Below are 19,064 nucleotides of genomic sequence, written 5' to 3' on the forward strand. Positions count from 1 at the left end.
CTATACTTCTTGTCTGGTTCATGTGTTCTCTTAAAATGCTGAAAACATATTAAATCATCCAAGTTATATGGACCTCTGTTCTCTAGAAGCTTTCATTCTAGTAAAGGAATATAAGAATACATATATTTATTTAAAATAAAATTAGGGAATAAATTTTATGGTATATGAATTATATCGTTAAAAAATAACATTAGGGTAGTAAGCAGTATGAAATTTAAAGATAATTCTTTCATCTACTTCCTCAGCAGGAAACTCTTTGATGAGGGATCCCTGGGTGGCTCAGCAATTTAGCGCCTGCCTTCGGCCCAGGGTGTGATCCTGGAGTCCCAGGATGGAGTCCCACGTCGGGTTCCCTGCATGGAGCCTGCTTCTCCCTCTGCCTGTGTGTCTGCCTCTCTCTCTCTCGTGTCTCTCATGAATGAATAAATAAATAAAAATTTTTTTTTAAAAAAAGGAAACTCTTTGATGAAAATAATAATGTTTTTTAAGAAGGTAAATATCCGTGCAGCCCCGGTGGCGCAGCGGTTTAGTGCCGCCTGCAGCCCAGGGAGTGATCCTGGAGACCCAAGATCGAGTCCCATGTCGGGCTCTCTGCATGGAGCCTGCTTCTCCCTCTGCCTGTGTCTCTGCCTCTCTCTTTCTCTCTGTGTCTCTATGAATAAATAAAAAATCTTAAAAAAAAAAAAAAAAGAAGGAGGTAAATATCCTGGTTGGTCTAAAAAAATTAATAGGAATTGAGTTCTCCATATTTTTTAAATTATAGATATGGAAAAAAAAGCTATCTTTATTGACTTAAGATCTAATAAACTTATTTATAAACTGGTTTCTGTTCTCCGAAACTCACAGAAATGATCATCTGAGAGCTTTCTTTTGCATTATCTAGGCCATCTCAATGAAATTGAGAATTAAAAAAATTAAACTCACGTATGACTTGCTGAGGATAGGATCACAAACTGCGTTCTGATTTCTACCTGAACGATCTAAGTATCTTAACTCTGCCTTTCAGTGAACCAAGCTAAACCAGGTTTAGTGTGGTTAAGTCTGGCTTCATCAACTTTCAACTGGAAAAGCAGTTCCATTACAGAAATAAGGTCCATATAAGTTGTTTCAGTTACTTTAGTGCACACATATTTTTCCTAATACCTTTTTTAAAAATTGAGATATAATTCACATACCATAAAATGCACTCTTTGTATAATTCTGTGGTTTTTAGTATATTCACAATGCTATGCAACCATCAACACTATCTAGTTCTGGAACTTTATCATCTCACAGGGAAACCCAGTACCCATTAAGCAGTCACTCCCTATTCCCCCTACCCTCCAGGCCCTGGTAACACTAATCTGCTTTCTGGATATACCTATTCTGTGCATTTCATATAAATGAAACCAAACCATATGTGGCCTTTCATATTTGGCTTCTTTCATTTAACAATGTTTTCAAGGTTCATCCATTTTTTAGAATGTAACTAACTCACTCCCTTCCTTTCTTTGACTGAATTCCACTGCATGGTCTACCACATTAACCCATTAATCAATTGATAGAACTGTTTCCACTTTAAGATTATGAAGAATAATGCTGCTATGAACATTAGTGTATAAGTGTTTTGTGTGAACAGTAGGTTTTCACTTCTCCCAAGTATATACCTAGAAGTAGAATTTCTGGGTCATAATGGTAACTAAATGTTACTATTTTTAACCATTAAACCGTATTAACTTTTTGAGGAACAGCCAAACTGTTCTATTTTACAGTCACACACACATTTCAAAGGACAGTAACAAGAGTTTCACATTTTGATTAAAAGCAAATTGTGCTATTTCTAGAAAAAAAGAATTCCTTTGGGACCAAGTGTCTTTCGAAGTTAAAGTAAACTTAAGGTTTTACAGGACAGATTGAATCCCTTCAAAGAAGATAAACAGCAAGAGATCAAAACCTTACTACAGTAAAGTTTATTCTAGTCAAAGAAATTAAATATGCAAATATTTAAAAGTGAAAGAGGAAAATAATGACAACTATCAAGTTTATATATAGTAAGGATAACGATATTTCTACTCACAGCAACTTCCTACTCAGTATCTCCAAGTGGATGTTTAATACACATTTTAAACTTAATAGGTCTCAAACTGAACTCCTATTTCCTTTGCCCCCCAAACTTGTTCCTCCTGCAAACTTCTGCCTAGACACCAAACCTTGTGCTCAAGTTTGACTCACATATACCACACACCCCAGTTGGCAAATCCTATTGTCTATATCATCCAAATGTATCCAGAATCCCATCACATCTCACCACCTGTACCAGATATGTCATCTCTCACCAAGATTATTGTACCGATATGGCATAGTGTCAAAACGCAGCCAAAATAATCCTTCGAAAAACTATGTCAGATCATGTCCTACCTTTTCAAAGTCATCCAAAAACTTCCCAATACCCATCCCTCATTCTGATTCATTCATGCCAGATACTCTTGGGCCTCAGGGCTTTTTCCCTCTTCCTGCCACGATCTTCCCCTCTTATCACATACATCCTTACCTTCTTCAAGTCTTTGCTCATGTCACCTTCTCAGTGAAAGCTTTGCATGACCACTCTATTTAAATTTGCCTTACACCCAAACACTCCCTTTATTTTAATTCCCAGCTCTGTATCTCTCCATAACATTTACACCAATACAATACATACTTTACTTGTTTGTTTCTATTTACATCCAAGACCAACTCCACCAGGACAGGCGAGGTCTTCTGTTTTGCTAACTGAATTCCCAAAACTTAGACATGGCCTGGCCCTTAATAGGTGCTCAATAAATATTTGCTAAATGAATAAATGAACAAATAAAAGAAAACAAAGTTGCTTAGAAGAGTTGAACAGAAATCGGAAATATTTACAAGGAACTAAATATAGTAAACATGGAAGGGGAGTGGAAAAACACCATTTTTTGAAAAATAAGCCATTATGTTTCCAAAGTTTGCTTTAGAAAAAATTGCTATCCTTGCTTATTTCATTGTTTTCAGAAAGGATCTACCCATTGTCTATTGCCAAGGGCCCTTAGATTCTGAAGAACTAAAACTCTGGGGGTTCTGGAGTCTGAATGTCCTTTTCTCAACTGCCACATATACACAGAGCCAAGGACTTTATGGTCTTGGCCTTCTAATATCTATTATCCATAGTCTCAAAACCTTCACAAAGAAACAATCATAGGTTTCTCAGTCATCTTCCAAGTAAAACCACTTGGATCTTAAGATGATCTATCCCAACCCCTACATAATTTATAAGTAAACCAAAGTGAGAAAGAAAGAAAGAGACTTGCTCAGAATATCTTGAACACTTACACTAAGTGATAAGCATTACAAAATCGAAGAATTCAGACCTTTGGAACAAATCCTCTAAAATCCAAAACCAGACACTATTAACAAAAATTAAGTAGAAATGATTATATTTCATAATATCAACAAATCTATCTATACATTAGATTGAAGAGATCTAACAGAGCCATTAGCAGAATTATATTCTGATATTCAGCAAAGTAAATGATGGATGAACTTGGATTTTTAAAAAAGGCACACCTTCTCCCAAAAGGAGCCTCTTGTTGTTGAGTTTTGGAAATGATGAAAATTTCTATGTTTTTATTATGATTTTATTTATTTATTCATGAGAGACACAGAGAAAGAGGCAGAGGGAGAAGCAGGCTCCATGCAAGGAGCCTGATGTAGGACTCAATCCCAGGACTCCAGGATCACACCCTGAACCGAAGGCAGACACTTAACCACTGAGCCACCCAGGTGTCCCTGATGAGAATTTCTAAAGTCCTTTTCCAAGTACCAACTTTCCTAAGCATTACTTCAAAATAACAATATTAGGATGTTTCTATGATAGTCATTTTCATGTGGTTCATAAGGAGCACTATTAAAATCTACATGACCAGGGTGCCTGGGTGGCTGAGTTGGCTGAGCAGCCAACTCTGACTCTTGGTTTCAGTGTGGCTCTTGATGTCAGGGTTGTGAGTCTGGGCCCACACTAGGCTCCATGGAGCCTACTTAAAAAAATAAAACAACAAAAAAAACTACATGCCCTTCACCACCACTTTCTCCCAAATATATATATCATATATGTGTATGTATATATTATATATATATATACATACATACATACACATATATATATAATTCCCTGCAATATTCTAATATACCCTAAAAGGAAGTGTGTCCTTGGCACTATTACCCATAAGAGTATATTGTAGCCTTCAAGTGCCTTACATGAGAAGAGACTGTGAACCACTATTACAAACTATCTCCAATCATACTACAGAAAAAATATTATTTTCATGGACAGTAATGCCTTGCCAAGAACTCTTTTCATAGCCTGTACCTAGTGAAATCCTATCCTGCCTTTCATGGCCCACCCTTGTCCTCGTTGTGGGAGATTTTTTTTCTGACCACTCGATCTGTGGGGCTTCTTTCTTGAGGAGATGACCTAGAGCCTGTGTTATCTGTACCTGACATTCAGCATTCAGCACACTGGGTAAGTAAGATCTTTTGTGTTGTCATAGCAGCTGTTGCCGACCTTTTCTACGTTTTACTGGAATGTAGAGTCAGAATCCAAGGAATTATGTAACTGATATTCCTATGGGGATTTTCTGGAAGGCAAAACATAATTCTCTTACATATGAAAGGGAAGAGTCAGAGGTCCTTAAAGAGTGATTGGTTTAGAATACACAGCACAACCATCACTGAAATGCAATTTTAGACGCTTTTGATTATACCAAAACAATGATTCCTAACCTGTTAAGGTAATAAAGGTCAAAATAGGTTTTAAAAGCCAAAACCACTCTCCAATTGTAGGTATTAAATAGCTCAAGAGGATACACGCATTCAAAACTATTAATACAAATATGAGAGGTACAGTACTCATTTGGTCCTCAGAGTACACTTGGTGTACACAGCAAACTGAAATTCTCCCAAGACCTCAGACTGGCACATGGTTGACTTTTATTATGCTGTAGACATGGAATATTATTACCATGTTAAAAAGTACTATTATCTAAAAATATTTAGGAACAAGCAAAATATAGACAACTAACACATCCCCCATCCGCTCAACTGCAACCACCCTAGAACCTCAGCATAAAACCCTTCTGTAAAGTCAATCCCTTCTCCCGTGAAGCAGTATATTTTAAGTAACATGAAACAATTCACTGTTTCAATTATAAACTTTTGTGGTTTTAAATTAACAAATAATATAGCAAAAGGAACAAAGAAATGAATATTTTAGGTAAAACTAAATGGCAAATATTTGAAGGTCTATCTCATATATACTTCCTGATCCTACTGAAATTTCAATCCTATTTATTTTTTAAAAAGGTGATGATGAGGGGATCCCTGGGTGGCGCAGCGGTTTGGTGCCTGCCTTTGGCCCAGGGCGGGATCCTGGAGACTCGGGATCGAATCCTACGTCGGGCTCCCGGTGCATGGAGCCTGCTTCTCTCTCTGCCTCTCTCTCTCTCTCTGTGACTATCATAAATAAATAAAAATTAAAAAAAAAAAAAGGTGATGATGAAATAGCTAAACAAAAAACTACCAGTATTTTCCAGCAGAGGCATAAATACTTTTCCAAACTTGGTTCAATTCTTTTGTGCAGTCACCAACAAGAACGAGCTTAAATAAATGAGCAGTATAGCATCCCATTTAAAGGAATTAGCCGGGATCCCTGGGTGGCGCAGCGGTTTGGCGCCTGCCTTTGGCCCAGGGCGCGATCCTGGAGACCCGGGATCGAATCCCACATCGGGCTCCCGGTGCATGGAGCCTGCTTCTCCCTCTGCCTGTGTCTCTGCCTCTCTCTCTCTCTCTCTGTGACTATCATGAATAAATAAATAAAATCTTAAAAAAAAAAAAAAAAAAATAAAGGAATTAGCCGCGGGATCAAGCTTATCAACTTATGATCTTGGGCAAGTTACTTAACTAAATTTCAGATAGTTTATGTAAAGTGCTTAATATAACCCTTGGCAGGTTTTAAGGGCCAAGAAAATGGTTACTGATTAATTATATATAACAAAGATATCATCATAATTTCAAAGCTTTCTTTAAATTCATATTGTTGAAGTTCCTTCCTGTTTGGCTTTGACAAGCCTATTCCAGGTGTCATAAAGTTCCACTGACCTATACCTGGTTCTGTGACCTCTAGTTCTAACCGTAACTACTACCACTGGCAGTCTCCGGCAGTTAGGAAAAACATGACAAAACAGGAGGCCACTGAGTAAAGCAAAACAACAAAACCCACTTTGAAATAATGAAATCACTCAAGCAGGAATAATTGCCTTAAGAAACAGAGACAAAGTAAAAGGGCAAGAGCAAAAAACACTATGAAAGTATTCAAATACTCTTAAAACCCTTACCTCCAGTTAAACAAATGATTTGATTTTAGGACCAAATTTTATTTTATATTTTTTTTCGGACCAAATTTTAAACAATATTATTGTTGTCTGCAGAAGCCATCAATAACCTAAACCACTAATGAAATATCTCATTAAAATGATTTTGACTTTTTAAAAAAAAGATTTTATTACAGAGAGAGAAAGAGCACAAGTAGGGGGAGCTGCAGTCGCAGAGGGAAAAGCTGGCTCCCCACTCAGCAGGGAGCCTGATGGGGCTCAATTCCAGAATTGTTGGATCATACCTGAACCAAAGGCAGATGTTTAACCGACTGAGCCACGCAGGCACCTCTTCTTTACCGCTTTTGATTTAATAATGATTTCATGATTGCTAGACTATTATTTAATATAAAGTCTCAACTTCTTCAAGTTTCTTCTTTCCCAACAAGTGGTGAATTAGTTCTTTATCATGTGTTTAGGCCTCCTGCTGGAAAGTATAATTAAAATTAAGAAAAAGAAAAAAACAACAATTCCACTTGGTACTAAGATCCTGTCAAATTCTTCAGTGTGAGTCTGGTTTCTCCAGTAGCCAGCTGAGAGTTCTGTAAGAACATGGGGCTGTTCAACTTGATGCTGGCCATTCAGTAGATGGCACTCTTCCCTTTGAGCCCAAATTAAACAAGCTCAAAGAAGCATGTTCTGTGACAGTCAGGTGTGATACAAAACAGGGTTCTCTCTACAAAGCACTTAACTGATAGTCACGATCCCTCCAGAATTGCATTCATCAAAAGCTGATGGTCCAACCAGACACTTTTTATAGAGCCCAGTGTAATTCAAATTATAAAACCTCAAACACAATAAAATCACCTAACTCAAGTGATTACCAAGTAAACAGCTTCTCAAAGCCTTCGCTATGTCAAGCAGAGACACTGTTCTTATTCAGGTAATAAAATGTTCCTTTCCTACTACATTCTGCTCTAGAGGTGACAGTCTTTCAGTGGCTAGTGACCAATTCATTGTCTATCTAGTATTTCATTAAAGTATTTAATGATAATAGTTTAAGAACTATGATTTTTTTCATTATCAACATTCACTGAGACAAGAGAAGTCTTTCATAATACTTTCAACTTTTGGATAAAAATAAATTCTGATACCCACTTAAAGAGAAACATCCTAACACAACACTACTGTAGATTTAGTTTTGCAAAAAAGTATTTAAATATGGATTTCTGATATATTAATAATATGTATTTTAACTTTAATGCATAATGGCTCCCAACTATTACATGATAAGTAAGGTTTCTCACACATACTTGTTTCAAGATCTTTTTTTGAAATTAAAAAAAAAAATAGTGGTGGAGAGTGATGGAAGGAAATTCCTTTCAGTGCACCTTTCAGCTGAAAGCCAAACTTCTCAGCAATCAGATAGGAATCACCTTGAAGGGGACGCGTGGGTAGCTCGGTGGTTGCGCGGCTGCCTTTGGCCCAGGGTGTGATCCTGGGATCAGAGATCCAGTCCCACATTGGGCTCCCTGCAGGAAGGCTGCTTCTCCCTCTGCCTACGTCTCTGCCCCTTTCTCTCTCTCTGTCTCTCATGAATAAATACATAAAATCTTAAAAAAAAAAAAAAAAAAAAGGAATCACCTTGAAAATTCCACCTTTCTCTGGCAATAAAAGTCATAGGAGGAAGGAAAGTGAAAAGAACATGGTTTTAAAATTTACAAAAAAAATAAAAATAAAAAAGTTGGGAATGCGGACAATGTATCAACTTCATTGCCAATCTCTCCCCCCTTTTCACTCTTCCCTACAGTGCTTGTCCTATGCACTTAAGCGCATTCACAACTCCAAATGAACTGTGACTGTCACCATTCCCCAACCTCTTCCTTAGATATTAAGAAAGGTTGCCCTTATAGAATCTTTTCACGTACTAGTAAGACAAATGAGATTAGAAGTGACAATGCAGCTAACAGTTACTGGCTCTAATTTCTGAAGATTAAAAATAGAGCGTTCTTGAAAGAGTCCCTGGGAAGGACTTGATCCCAAAATATATTTCTTCAGACATACCAAGTAAGCCTAATTATCTTCTCCATAAGAATACTGAGTAAACTTTTTTTTTTTTTTTTTGTATGGCATTTAGTCATTCCAGCAGATCAAAAGATGACAGGATGAGAATACTGTATGGAAAAAGGAAAAAGGAAATGCTGTCCTTGTACAGGATAACTGAGCCATTGTGGAAAAACGTCACAGAAACACTGCTGACGGTGACAAATTAAAGGCATACACCAAGCCCCAAGATACTGAAAAACTCAGCACTTCTCCAACCTGATTGCCTTCTACATTGTTCAAATTCCAGCTCCCCTAGCAGGTAACCCACAACAGCCTGGGAGCAGAATTAAACTGTCTCCTGAACAGTCCTTTTCTCTTCCGAAGAGGTAAAGGGATGGGGGAGTAAAAAACTTACAAGAACACATTTAAATGAGTATGAAAGGGAGCCAAAAGAATAAAGTAACAATTTTATGTATGTCACCTGGAGTTAGATTTCCATCTTGTTTAATCAACTGCTTGCCTTAATGTCTACTTGCCTTAATTCACCTTGTAAGCATTAAAATTCAAAGTTTTATTAATATAGGCAGTGTACTTCTTGAGACATTGGTTTTAAGAATGTTATGTCATTTGCCCTTAAACTTCCAAAAGGTGTTTTAACGCCTGCCTAGCTAGTTGTGAGAAATCTTTATTGTATGGAAATCATGTATGTCTACTGCAGAAAAAGTGAATTTCATCACCCCAGGTTCAAACTGTAGTCTTATTTGAGAAGGCAATCTTAAATGCTAGTTAATGTACTGCCTATACACCAATATCCTCAGGCCAGGTTTTGGACAATTTGAAACAAAGAGATTTCAAAGTTCATCTTATATCAGGGAGGTCTATTTCCAACTATGCTTTAACTCCAACTTTTAAAAACAAATTAAGGGGATCCCGGAGTGGCTCAGTGGTTTAGCGCCTGCCTTCAGCCCAGGGTGTGATCCTAGAGACCCGGGCTCCCTGCATGGAGCCTGCTTTTCCCTCTGCCTGTGTCTCTGCCCCTTTCTCTCTCTGTCTCTCTCATGAATAAATAATTTTTTTAAAAAAAATTAAGTATATGGTGGCAATGCAGATCAGTTTGACATCAGGTTAAAGTTGAATTTAGATCTAAATGCGTTATAAAGATGTAACTATACATCAAAGCCTATACAGTAACAGTTTAGCTTTGGCATAGTCAGAAACAAGTCTATACTGTCTTCCTAACAAGGAATATATACCTTTTGTGATCATGGTACTAGTTTTTGGGTTATGCTAGGTAACATTGAAAGCCATATTCATTCTTTAAGGTTTCTAGGATACTCCTCATTAAATTGCTCCTTCAGTGTAGTAAGCAATGTCCTAGAAACCTGAAAGATTATTAATGCACCTTTTCAAAGATATCCAACAAAAATTAGTTTAAGGAAACAAGAGACTGATTCTTATTATTTGTACCATCATTTAAGGCTTTATGGTAAGTTAAACAGTATCATCTTAACATTCAAATATGTGTTCAACTGTGCAATTAACTTAATTTTGAAGTGTATTTTGAAACTTGTTCATACATTAAAAAAAAAATCAACATTAAAATGCACATGAAAAAAGAGCCCACAAGTCTTTCTTTCTGCAACACTTAATTTTAATTAACATAATTTTCAGTTAAAATTGTTCAATGCATACTGTTGATACTCAAATTATTTATTGCATGAATGCCAGATGAATAATTTTTAACTTTACATGAAAGGAAGAGCATCCCTCAAGTAGGATAGTTACATACGTGTGTCCATAACCAGCTACTGCTAGAAGGAAAAAATAAATTCATCTAGTTATTACATATGAGGGATAGATAAAAGATTATAGGTTTTCTTTCAAGCCACAGTCAATGAAAGACTTCTAACCTGTATGATATAAAGGATTCTGAATATATACAACCCATTACAGTAAAAATTTGAGATTGTTTTGGCTTTTGGCCAACAGAGGTTACTTAGTCACTTGCAGAACCCGAAAGACCTCATAACAATATCATCTATAAGTATACTGGAATGGACCCCGAGATCAAATGATAAAGCATTTAACAGAGAAGACATGAAAGAAAGTATCAGGGCACTCATTTTGAACCTCAGTGACATAACATAGTCTACAACTCAATTTTAAATAAGGTGCCCATGTTTAAAAGAAAGAATAGCATTCTAAGTAGACATTTTAAATTTTTTCTATTCAAAGTCTACACATTTAGTAATTCCAAAGGATTTGGAAACAGCATTGAATATTAATTCTAGACAAAAAAATTAGTATTTATTTATATGAGAAACAGATAAGTAACCTGTGTCTTCAATACAGCTTGGGCTTTCTTAATTCAACATATGCAAGTTTTTTAACATTTTTTCCTAACATATTTCACTAAACTGTCAACAAAAGGTTTCAGTTCTCTACAATAATAATTCTAAACATTACTTAAACCAGCTAATTTAGATTGTAATTTATTTGCCTAACTTAACTACATTGGTGAAGCAGCAACACACAGTTCCATGAGGAATGTAAATGACAAAGTATAAGCCACAAGTTATATCTGAAGGCTAATTTTAGGAGGCAACTCAGGTGAACCTTAGAACAAATTTAAGTTAAAATCCATCTTAGGTTGATATGATGTTGATAATCAGAAGATCAGCCCCACTGATTTGGTGTAAAACCAGAATCTCTCCAAGGGTAATAGTGCCTGTTGGGTCTAACATAGATGGCAAGCTTTAAAAAAAAAAAAAAAAAGGCCTTTAACATCTTTAATAATTAAAAAGACAACCTACTCTAACCCAAATATAGTATCTTAGTGAAACTTTTTTTTCTTAAGATTTTATTTATTTATTCATGAGAGCCACACACAGAGAGAGAGAGAGAGAGAGAGAGAGAGAGAGAGAGAGGCAGAGACACAGGCAGAGGGAGAGGCAGGCTCTATGCAAGGAGCCTGACATGGGACTCCATCCCAGGACTTCAGGATCAAGCCCTGGGCTCAAGGCAGTGCTACACTGCTGAGCCACCCAAGCTGCCCTAGCCTAGTGAAATTTATCAAAAGAGAATCCTCTTTCAAAGTCAAAAGGTAGGGATCCCTGGGTGGCGCAGCGGTTTGACGCCTGCCTTTGGCCCAGGGCGCGATCCTGGAGATCCGGGATCGAATCCCACATCGGGCTCCCGGTGCATGGAGCCTGCTTCTCCCTCTGCCTGTGTCTCTGCCTCTCTCTCTCTCTCTGTGACTATCATAAATAAATAAAAATTAAAAAAAAAAAAAAGTCAAAAGGTGATTCTACTTAAAGCAGATTTATCACCACCCTTCATATTTAAACAACCTATTAGTTGTATTAATACAGAAAGGTGTGGCTAAAGAAGACAAGGGCACCCCTGTAGTCTTGGGAATACTCCGAAGACTTTTCACTGATTTCTAACTACTACTGCAAGTATACTAGCAAGGCCCACTAGTTACATGGGCTCACTCTAGATGGAGTCAGACTGAGTTCAGTACCAGCCTGTGGTACCTAGTACCTATACTCCTTGGGCAAAACACTTAACCTGTGTCTCTGTTTAGTCGCTGGGTTGTGAGGAGTAAGTAAATTAAATCACATAAACCGGGCAGCCCCAGTGGCTTAGCAGTTTGGTGCCGCCTTGGGCCCAGGGCATGATCCTGGAGTCCCGGGTTCGAGTCCCACATCAGGCTCCCTGCATGGAGCCCGCTTCTCCCTCTGCCTGTGTCTCTGCCTCTCTCTCTCTGTGTCTCTCACGAATAAATAAAATCTTAAAAAAAAAAAAAATCACATAAAATCTGCCTGGCACAGAGGTAGAGCAAATAAATATTGGTTGTTACAAATATTTGCTTAGTCTTCACTTGCTACATAGCATGATAGATATAACCACCTTCTGAAGACTCATTTTATATACTAAAGATGAAGCATTCATATTCTAAAACACTTTGCTTGAAACAATTCAGAGTTCTGATATTATCATTCCCCAATACTCTACAAACTTAATTTGTTCAGAGTTGAGTTTCTACGCTTTTATGGGATTTCTTCCCTTAACAGAAGTCCTTCTATACCCTGATGACACAAGTCAGTGCTGCTCAATACTGCTAAACAACTGCTTTGCCAAAGAACAGATTAAACAGCTAACAACCTGTATAGGTTAAAGTATAACAAAAACAGACGTGATACACCTACATCAGGAAGCCTCATAACTGCAGAAGTTGACCCCCACCCTGAGTCTAGATTTCAGGAGTGTGTGTGTGTAGCAGCTGATGCTGACGCTATGTCGTCTTAGTCTCAAAAGACATTTTGGTTTTTACAAAGACCATATCCACATCTTAAACATCACTGAGTAAGTGCGCATTCTTCCCAGTATAGCATTACTGAAAAATGGGGTTAGAAGTAGAAAAGTGTACATTTTTTTCATTTTTTAGAATGTAAAACATATTTTGGAAATACAATCCTTCTATCATGCGAAATAAGTATTTCCCAGGTGTCTTATGATCACCTGTCATGTCAAATGTTTACCAATAAACATGTTATCATACATGTAAAAAGCCACAACATAACTGAATGCCTCATAACCAATACGTTTAAATTAAGAGATAAGTTACATTTAACATTCAAAATTGATACACCACTTTTTTTTTTTCTTTAAAAACAGCTATTACCAACATGCCAGCATTTGAGGTCAGTTTTAAGAGTGACCTCTTTGGCCAGGGCGCCTGGGTGGCTCCCAGTCAGGTAAGCATATGCCTTCGGCTCAGGTCATGATCCCAGGGTCCCAGGATAGAGCCTCCTATCTGGCTCCCTGCTCAGCGGGGAGCTTGCTTCTCCCTCACGCACTAGCCCTCCTACCCTCCTCCCCGCCCCCCCCCCCACTCCCGCTCAAACTCTCGCTAGCTCTCAAATAAATAAAATCCTTAAAAAGAAAAAAAAGAAAAAGTGAACTCTGGGATGATAAAAAGAGCGAACTCTATGAAAAGATGAAAAGTTAAATGCAACAAAAGTGGCCATTTTTTTTTTTCCGGCCCTCCCTCTGCAAAATTAATCTGCTCAATTTAAGCAAAGGAAAATGAGTTGGAGGGCAATTACAATGCAATCAAGATCTGGATACAAAAAACTTTACACGTATGCTCCAAAAGTAACCCTATAAATGAGTTGGTACCATACCTTAATTACACATTTTTAAATAGTCAAGCATCTTAATTTAATGACCAGTTACCCTGCGCTCTTATTTTTCTTTTTAACAACGCTCTCTTTACAAGTCTTCTGAAGCCCAGATTAGGACATACCAAGCATTATGTAGAGGCACTTCACTCCAAGAAAAGCAACCGTTCTCATACTGACTGCTAAATCTGAAATGTTGGGATCCCTGGGTGGCGCAGCGGTTTGGCGCCTGCCTTTGGCTCAGGGCGCGATCCTGGAGACCCGGGATCGAATCCCACGTCGGGCTCCCGGTGCATGGAGCCTGTTTCTCCCTCTGCCTGTGTCTCTGCCTCTCTCTCTCTCTCTGAGTGTGACTATCGTAAATAAATAAATTAAAAAGATAAAAATAAAAAAATAAATCTGAAATGTTGTATGAGATAACGTAAACACGCACACACGTTTATGTCGCTGGTTCCAACTCCCAGAATCTTCTCAACTCCTTCATCACACTTGCATATAATCCCAACTCAAAGCCTCCCGGTTAAGTTCTATTTCTCTTCTTACCACTTCAGCGGTCCGTTGCCACAGCACATGTGCCAAAGAAATTAGTGGTTTTTACTACGCTCCCATTTTGAGCCGACACCTACTTGCAATTAAATCTCTGCAACAAAAAAGTTCACCTGAGGCCATTCTTGCCAATTTAATAGAGGCCTGGCTGATTCTACCTGTGTCTGAGGTCTTGCCTCAGTCCCGACAGCATTACCTCCAAAGCGGCTGGCTGTGCCCCAAACACCAGCAGAGCGGACCCGCTGCCAACTCTGCCTGTCACCCCGGGCAGGCGGGAAGCACCACCTTAACGTGCAAGCTTCTGCAGGGGCGTGCGCGCGCGCTGGGCGGATGGGGACGCGGATCACACCAGAGAGAGGGGGCCGCACACTTTTCGGCTCGCCGAAAGGAGTTTTTTTTAATGGGGGAAAACAAAAACCAACAATCCTTCCCTTCCCTTCCCTCCACCTTTTCCAAGCGCCGCAACCTCGGGGGCACACCTTCAGAGCCGAAGGCCCCCGGGTCACCGACGCTCCAACGAGCTCTCCGCTTGCAGAACACTCTGCCCCCTCGAGGGAAACCAGAGGAGGCCCAAGAGTCGGGCCCACCCCGAGACGCCCGCAGGCCCTCCCCCGCAGGTCCACCCCCTCCGAGCAGCCCGAGGCTCCCATTCCCGCGCCCCGGGAAGAGACAAGTTCACCTGAGGCCGCGGGGACAGCCAATAGGAAGTGCCCTCGGCCCCGCGAGCCGCCGCGCTCCCCGCCCCCGCGCGACCCCCTGAGGGGTCCCGCCGCCGGGCCGCGCGGGCGCCAGCCGTCCCCGCCGGGAGGAGGGGCTCGACGACGGCGCCTTCCCTCTCCTCGGGATTACCTCGCGGCTCGCCTCGCGCGGCGGGCTTTGTGCTTCCCTTCCTCCTCCTCCGCGGCCGCCGGGGCTGCAGCCGCTGCCCGATCCGCCGCGAACGCCTCTCAAGCGCCGCTCCGCTCCCGGGGGAGGGCAGGAGGCGAGGGGGCGTGAGGAGGGAGGGACCTGGGCGCCGAGCCCTCCGTAGCAGGAAGCGGCGACACCTGGGCCGCGATGCCTCTAGCTCTCCGTCACTGTTTTTAAAAAAAAAAAATCACCTAAACCCCCTTCCTTCCCCTCCCGCCCCTCGCCCTGGCGACCGTTACCGGCCGGCCGCTCGCGCTCTGGCGGGACTGGCCGAGCGCCCCCGGAGCGTCCTCTGGCCCCGCCCCCGAGCCCCGCCCCCGAGCCCCGCCCTCAGGGCCCAGGCGCCCCTGGCTCCGCCCCTCGCAGCCCCCAACGCCCCTGGTCCCGCCCCTTGGGCCCCCCGAGCGTCCTAGCCCCGCCCCCCGGAATCACAGGACTCCCGGCCCCGCCTCCTCGAGGCCCCGCCCCTCGCGGCCCCTCGCGCCCCCTCGCGCCCCTCGCGAGCCTTGGCTCCGCCCGCGGCCGCCCCCTCCCCGCCCGCCTGCACCGCGTCCGTGTAGCGGCGGCCGCGAGGACCTACGGGCCGGCGGGGCCTTTGGGGAGGGCCTGGCGCTGGGCGGCTGCCTGGCACCTCGTCAACGTCCTCCTCCGGCGGTGCAGTTCCGATCCGTGGCGTCCCCTGAGGGTCGGAGGGGGAACTAGCCCCGACGGAAACCCGACTACCAGGAGGAGGAGGAGGAGGAGAGACGCCTCGCAAACGTCGCCCGCCCTACCCTGGGCGCCCTCCGCGTCCCGAGGCCGCGCCGCAGCTTTCCGAGCACCTCGGCCGCCGACTCTGGCCGCCGGGTCCTGGGGGGAGGCCCCGCGGAGCCTCAGCCTCTGCACGCCCCCGTCCGAGGGGCCTAGGCTCTCAGCATTCCTGCCTGTTGGGCGCTTCCTCCGCCTCCTCACCTCCGCGGAGGAGCAGGGCAGGGGCCCTCTGGGTCGTGCTCCACTAGGACCAGTGGGGGGGTCTTCACCCCTACTCCGGCTCCTGGCTTGGGGACCTCATGAGAGCTGGCTCGTTGGAGGGGCAGAGTCGAGGGAGGCAGCACCAGCTTTCAACATGAATTCGGCGCTGGGTAAACTTTGCCGCACGCAATAGCAGGGATGCGGGTCCATCCACAGGTGACCCTGAGCCCCCCCCACCCCCCCCGTCGCCCAGATGCATTCTTACCCCAGCCTATTCTCGACACAGACCTGCCGGCGCTGCACACCTTCCTCTGCCACCCACGATTTGCACATCCTTCCCGCACACGTGTCCTCCACGGACACGAATCCACTCGCAAGCACACCCCTCCAAGCGCCATTCTGGTTATTCATGGTCCCCAGAGTCGACCCCACCCTACCAAACAGAACAAACTTCACTCCCCACCCTTATCTCCCTTGGTTTCCAAGGCACTGGCGGCAGTCCACTTCATTTCCTTCCTCCTCTGCAGACTCTTCTCTTCCCCCTCAAATACTTCATGCCATCCCCCTCATCTTCATCCCCTCCCTCTTCCCTAAAAATGTGCTAATTAAAATGTAGTTTCCTCTTCCCACATATGAAGTGTGGAAAATGAATCTTGTGTTGGCACAAACTGTGATTTCATTTATCCTCATTTTCTCTCTCCACTGGACTAAGGCTATAGAAATTCCAGTCTACCACCATCTCCCATCTGCTCAAAATCTAACCATGCCTTATGATTTTTAAATACCCGTAAAGGATCCAGGGAAGGCTTCCTGGCTTTGGGGAGAAAATATTTAGAAAATGCTCAGCCTGTCGTTTTATTTGGTCTTTAAAAATATCTGCAGTATTTGAGAGAGAGATTGGGAGTGGCTGGATGGGGTTTGGTGTTTTTTGTTTTTTGTTTTGTGTTTATAAAGCAAAAAATGAACAGCTTTTGCATGCATCAAGATTAGCCTTTTTAGGAATAGCAAAAAAAAAAAAAGTATGTTAAGAGCACTTATCAGACAATAGTCTCCACTATATAGAGCATTTGCCAGTCACAAATCTAAACATCCCCCCCCCCCAAGATAAATTAGCATAATCCATTTTAAGCATGTCTGATGAGCAGTCTTTTCCACGATCATTCCCTTTCCCACAGTATCTGGACAAAATGGATAAAAGACCGGCTTACCCGCGGAAGATGCAAGGCTTTCCTGGGTCCGGGGTAGTAGACGTGTGTGTCTTCTGTAGGTGTGGATTCTGCAGTGCTGCACTGGAACCCACTGCAGCCTCAGACCCGCGGCGGCGGCGGCGGCGGCAGCCACAGCAGCCCAGCCGCAGCAGCTTCTCCAATGCTGAGTAGTAAAGTGTGTGACTTAGTAGAGGCTCCCCAGTTACCATTAGGCGCTTGCTTATTAAAAAAAAAAAAAAAAAAAAAAAAAAAAAAGAGGCGGAATCTTTCTTAAAGGAATGGGTTTTGTTTCTCTTCTCTACTATTGCTTCATAAGAAGCAGAGGCAGGGACTTTTTGGGACTGAGTATAGCTGTGGGAGGTTAAGGTTAAAATTAACCAAATGATGGAGGGGACTGATTTAGTGTGAATCAATGAAATGCTGTAAACGCACATTAGTTTTAAAGAGCCCTGCTGACTCCAAACATTGGGGTCCATGGCAAAAAATAAAGCAGTGTGCCTGGAAACCGGTTAGTATTTTGGGCTAGTATTTCATTTCCAATCATTGCACTAAAATGATACCCAATTAGAGGAGGTTGCTAGCATTTAATACAAGAATTTGAAAAGATTTATAAAATAAAACTCATTCATGTGACTGGGAGCAATGAAATCAAGCCTTTTAACACTTATAAGCATACCTGGAATTTCAGTGAATGTTGGTATCAGAAAATATATTATTGACAGATGTCAATGTGTATTCATGTTATAAAAATCACGATATTTATTGAAAAACTGAAAAATCTAAAATAATTCGAGACAATAATAGCAGAGCACTATTCCATTTCAGTGGCAATTCAAAAATCAGCAGAATTAAGAAATTATAAGTAGATTAACTTACTTTAAATGCACGTGAATCTACTATTTACACTGTTAAAATGTAATGTGCCCATACAGGAGGAACTTGATAGTCTGCATTATAACTTTAAATTTTATTCAATAATTAATATTCCTTGACTTAAGCACCGAACAGCTATGATTATTTTCTTCATGGGTAAATGTAGAGGTGTGGTCTCAAAATACCAATAGAGAAGAATATGGAAAATGTTTTGCGATTGATGTTGTTTGCAGGGCCTTTGTTAACTACACGTGTGATCTCGAGCTAATATGTAAACTTTTGGTCCTTAGTTGCTTGTTTTGTACAATGATGACGTTGGATTGAAATGCTCCTTTAGCATTCCAAAATTCTATGATTTTATAACATTTACATGCTTATATTTTTGTTATTTAATGCAAGTATGTCTCATTCTAAATTACTTTTCATGAAAACTTGGAATGAAAATAAATCTTTATTTTAAAGAATTTGTTATTAACTGCCATTTTGGAAATTAATTTGCAGACCGAGTAATCATTTTTGTAAAATGAATAAACTTAATTTTGTCTGACTTAAGATTTTTGTACCTATGACCAGTTTTCCTGAAGCAGGACCCTACTATATTGCTAAGAATATGGATTGAGTGAGGTACATAACATTTAATAATAATGAATGCATTTAAAAACTGAGCATTGGGCAGCCCCGGTGGTGCAGCGGTTTGACGGCACCTGCAGCCAGGGTGTGATCCTGGAGATCTGGGATCGAGTCCCACGTCGGGCTTCCTGCATGGAGCCTGCTTCTTCCTCTGCATGTGTCTCTGCCTCTCTCTCTTTCTCTCTCTCTCTCTGAATAAATAAATAAATCTTTAAAAAAATAAAAACTGAGCATCACTGGATGGTAGAGTTGGAACAGAGTCTAGAGCTCACTAAAATTTTATAAATGGAAAAAATGGAAACCCAGAGAAAATGACAACAGAGTTAAGGACAGAGCTGGGGTTTACTCTAACTCTC

General features: G+C 41.5%; 1 protein-coding gene and 1 long non-coding RNA gene across 7 annotated transcripts in view; one reads left to right on the plus strand and one right to left on the minus strand.

Moving 5' to 3' along the window:
• The window catches only part of ADD3 (adducin 3), a 124,122-nt gene extending 106,730 nt beyond the window's left edge, over positions 1 to 17,392 (minus strand). Inside the window, exons 1-2 of one of the 6 annotated variants that reach the window (XM_077877670.1) lie at positions 14,987 to 15,304; positions 13,717 to 13,944 (exon numbers count right to left, since the gene is read on the minus strand). The gene's annotated coding sequence lies outside the window, so the exon portion shown is untranslated. Of the gene's footprint in view, positions 1 to 13,716; positions 13,945 to 14,986; positions 15,305 to 16,262; positions 16,406 to 17,205 lie in introns of those variants that run through there. The other 5 variants (XM_077877668.1, XM_077877677.1, XM_077877675.1 and 2 more) reach the window with 5 other exon arrangements.
• On the plus strand, positions 15,574 to 18,548 carry LOC144301128 (uncharacterized). Its single transcript, XR_013367852.1, has 2 exons — positions 15,574 to 16,213; positions 17,173 to 18,548. It is a non-coding gene; the product is annotated as an uncharacterized LOC144301128 (long non-coding RNA).
• The last annotated feature ends 516 nt before the right edge of the window (positions 18,549 to 19,064 follow it).

Source organism: Canis aureus, chromosome 29, assembly GCF_053574225.1.
Source record: "Canis aureus isolate CA01 chromosome 29, VMU_Caureus_v.1.0, whole genome shotgun sequence".
NCBI lineage: Eukaryota > Metazoa > Chordata > Mammalia > Carnivora > Canidae > Canis > Canis aureus.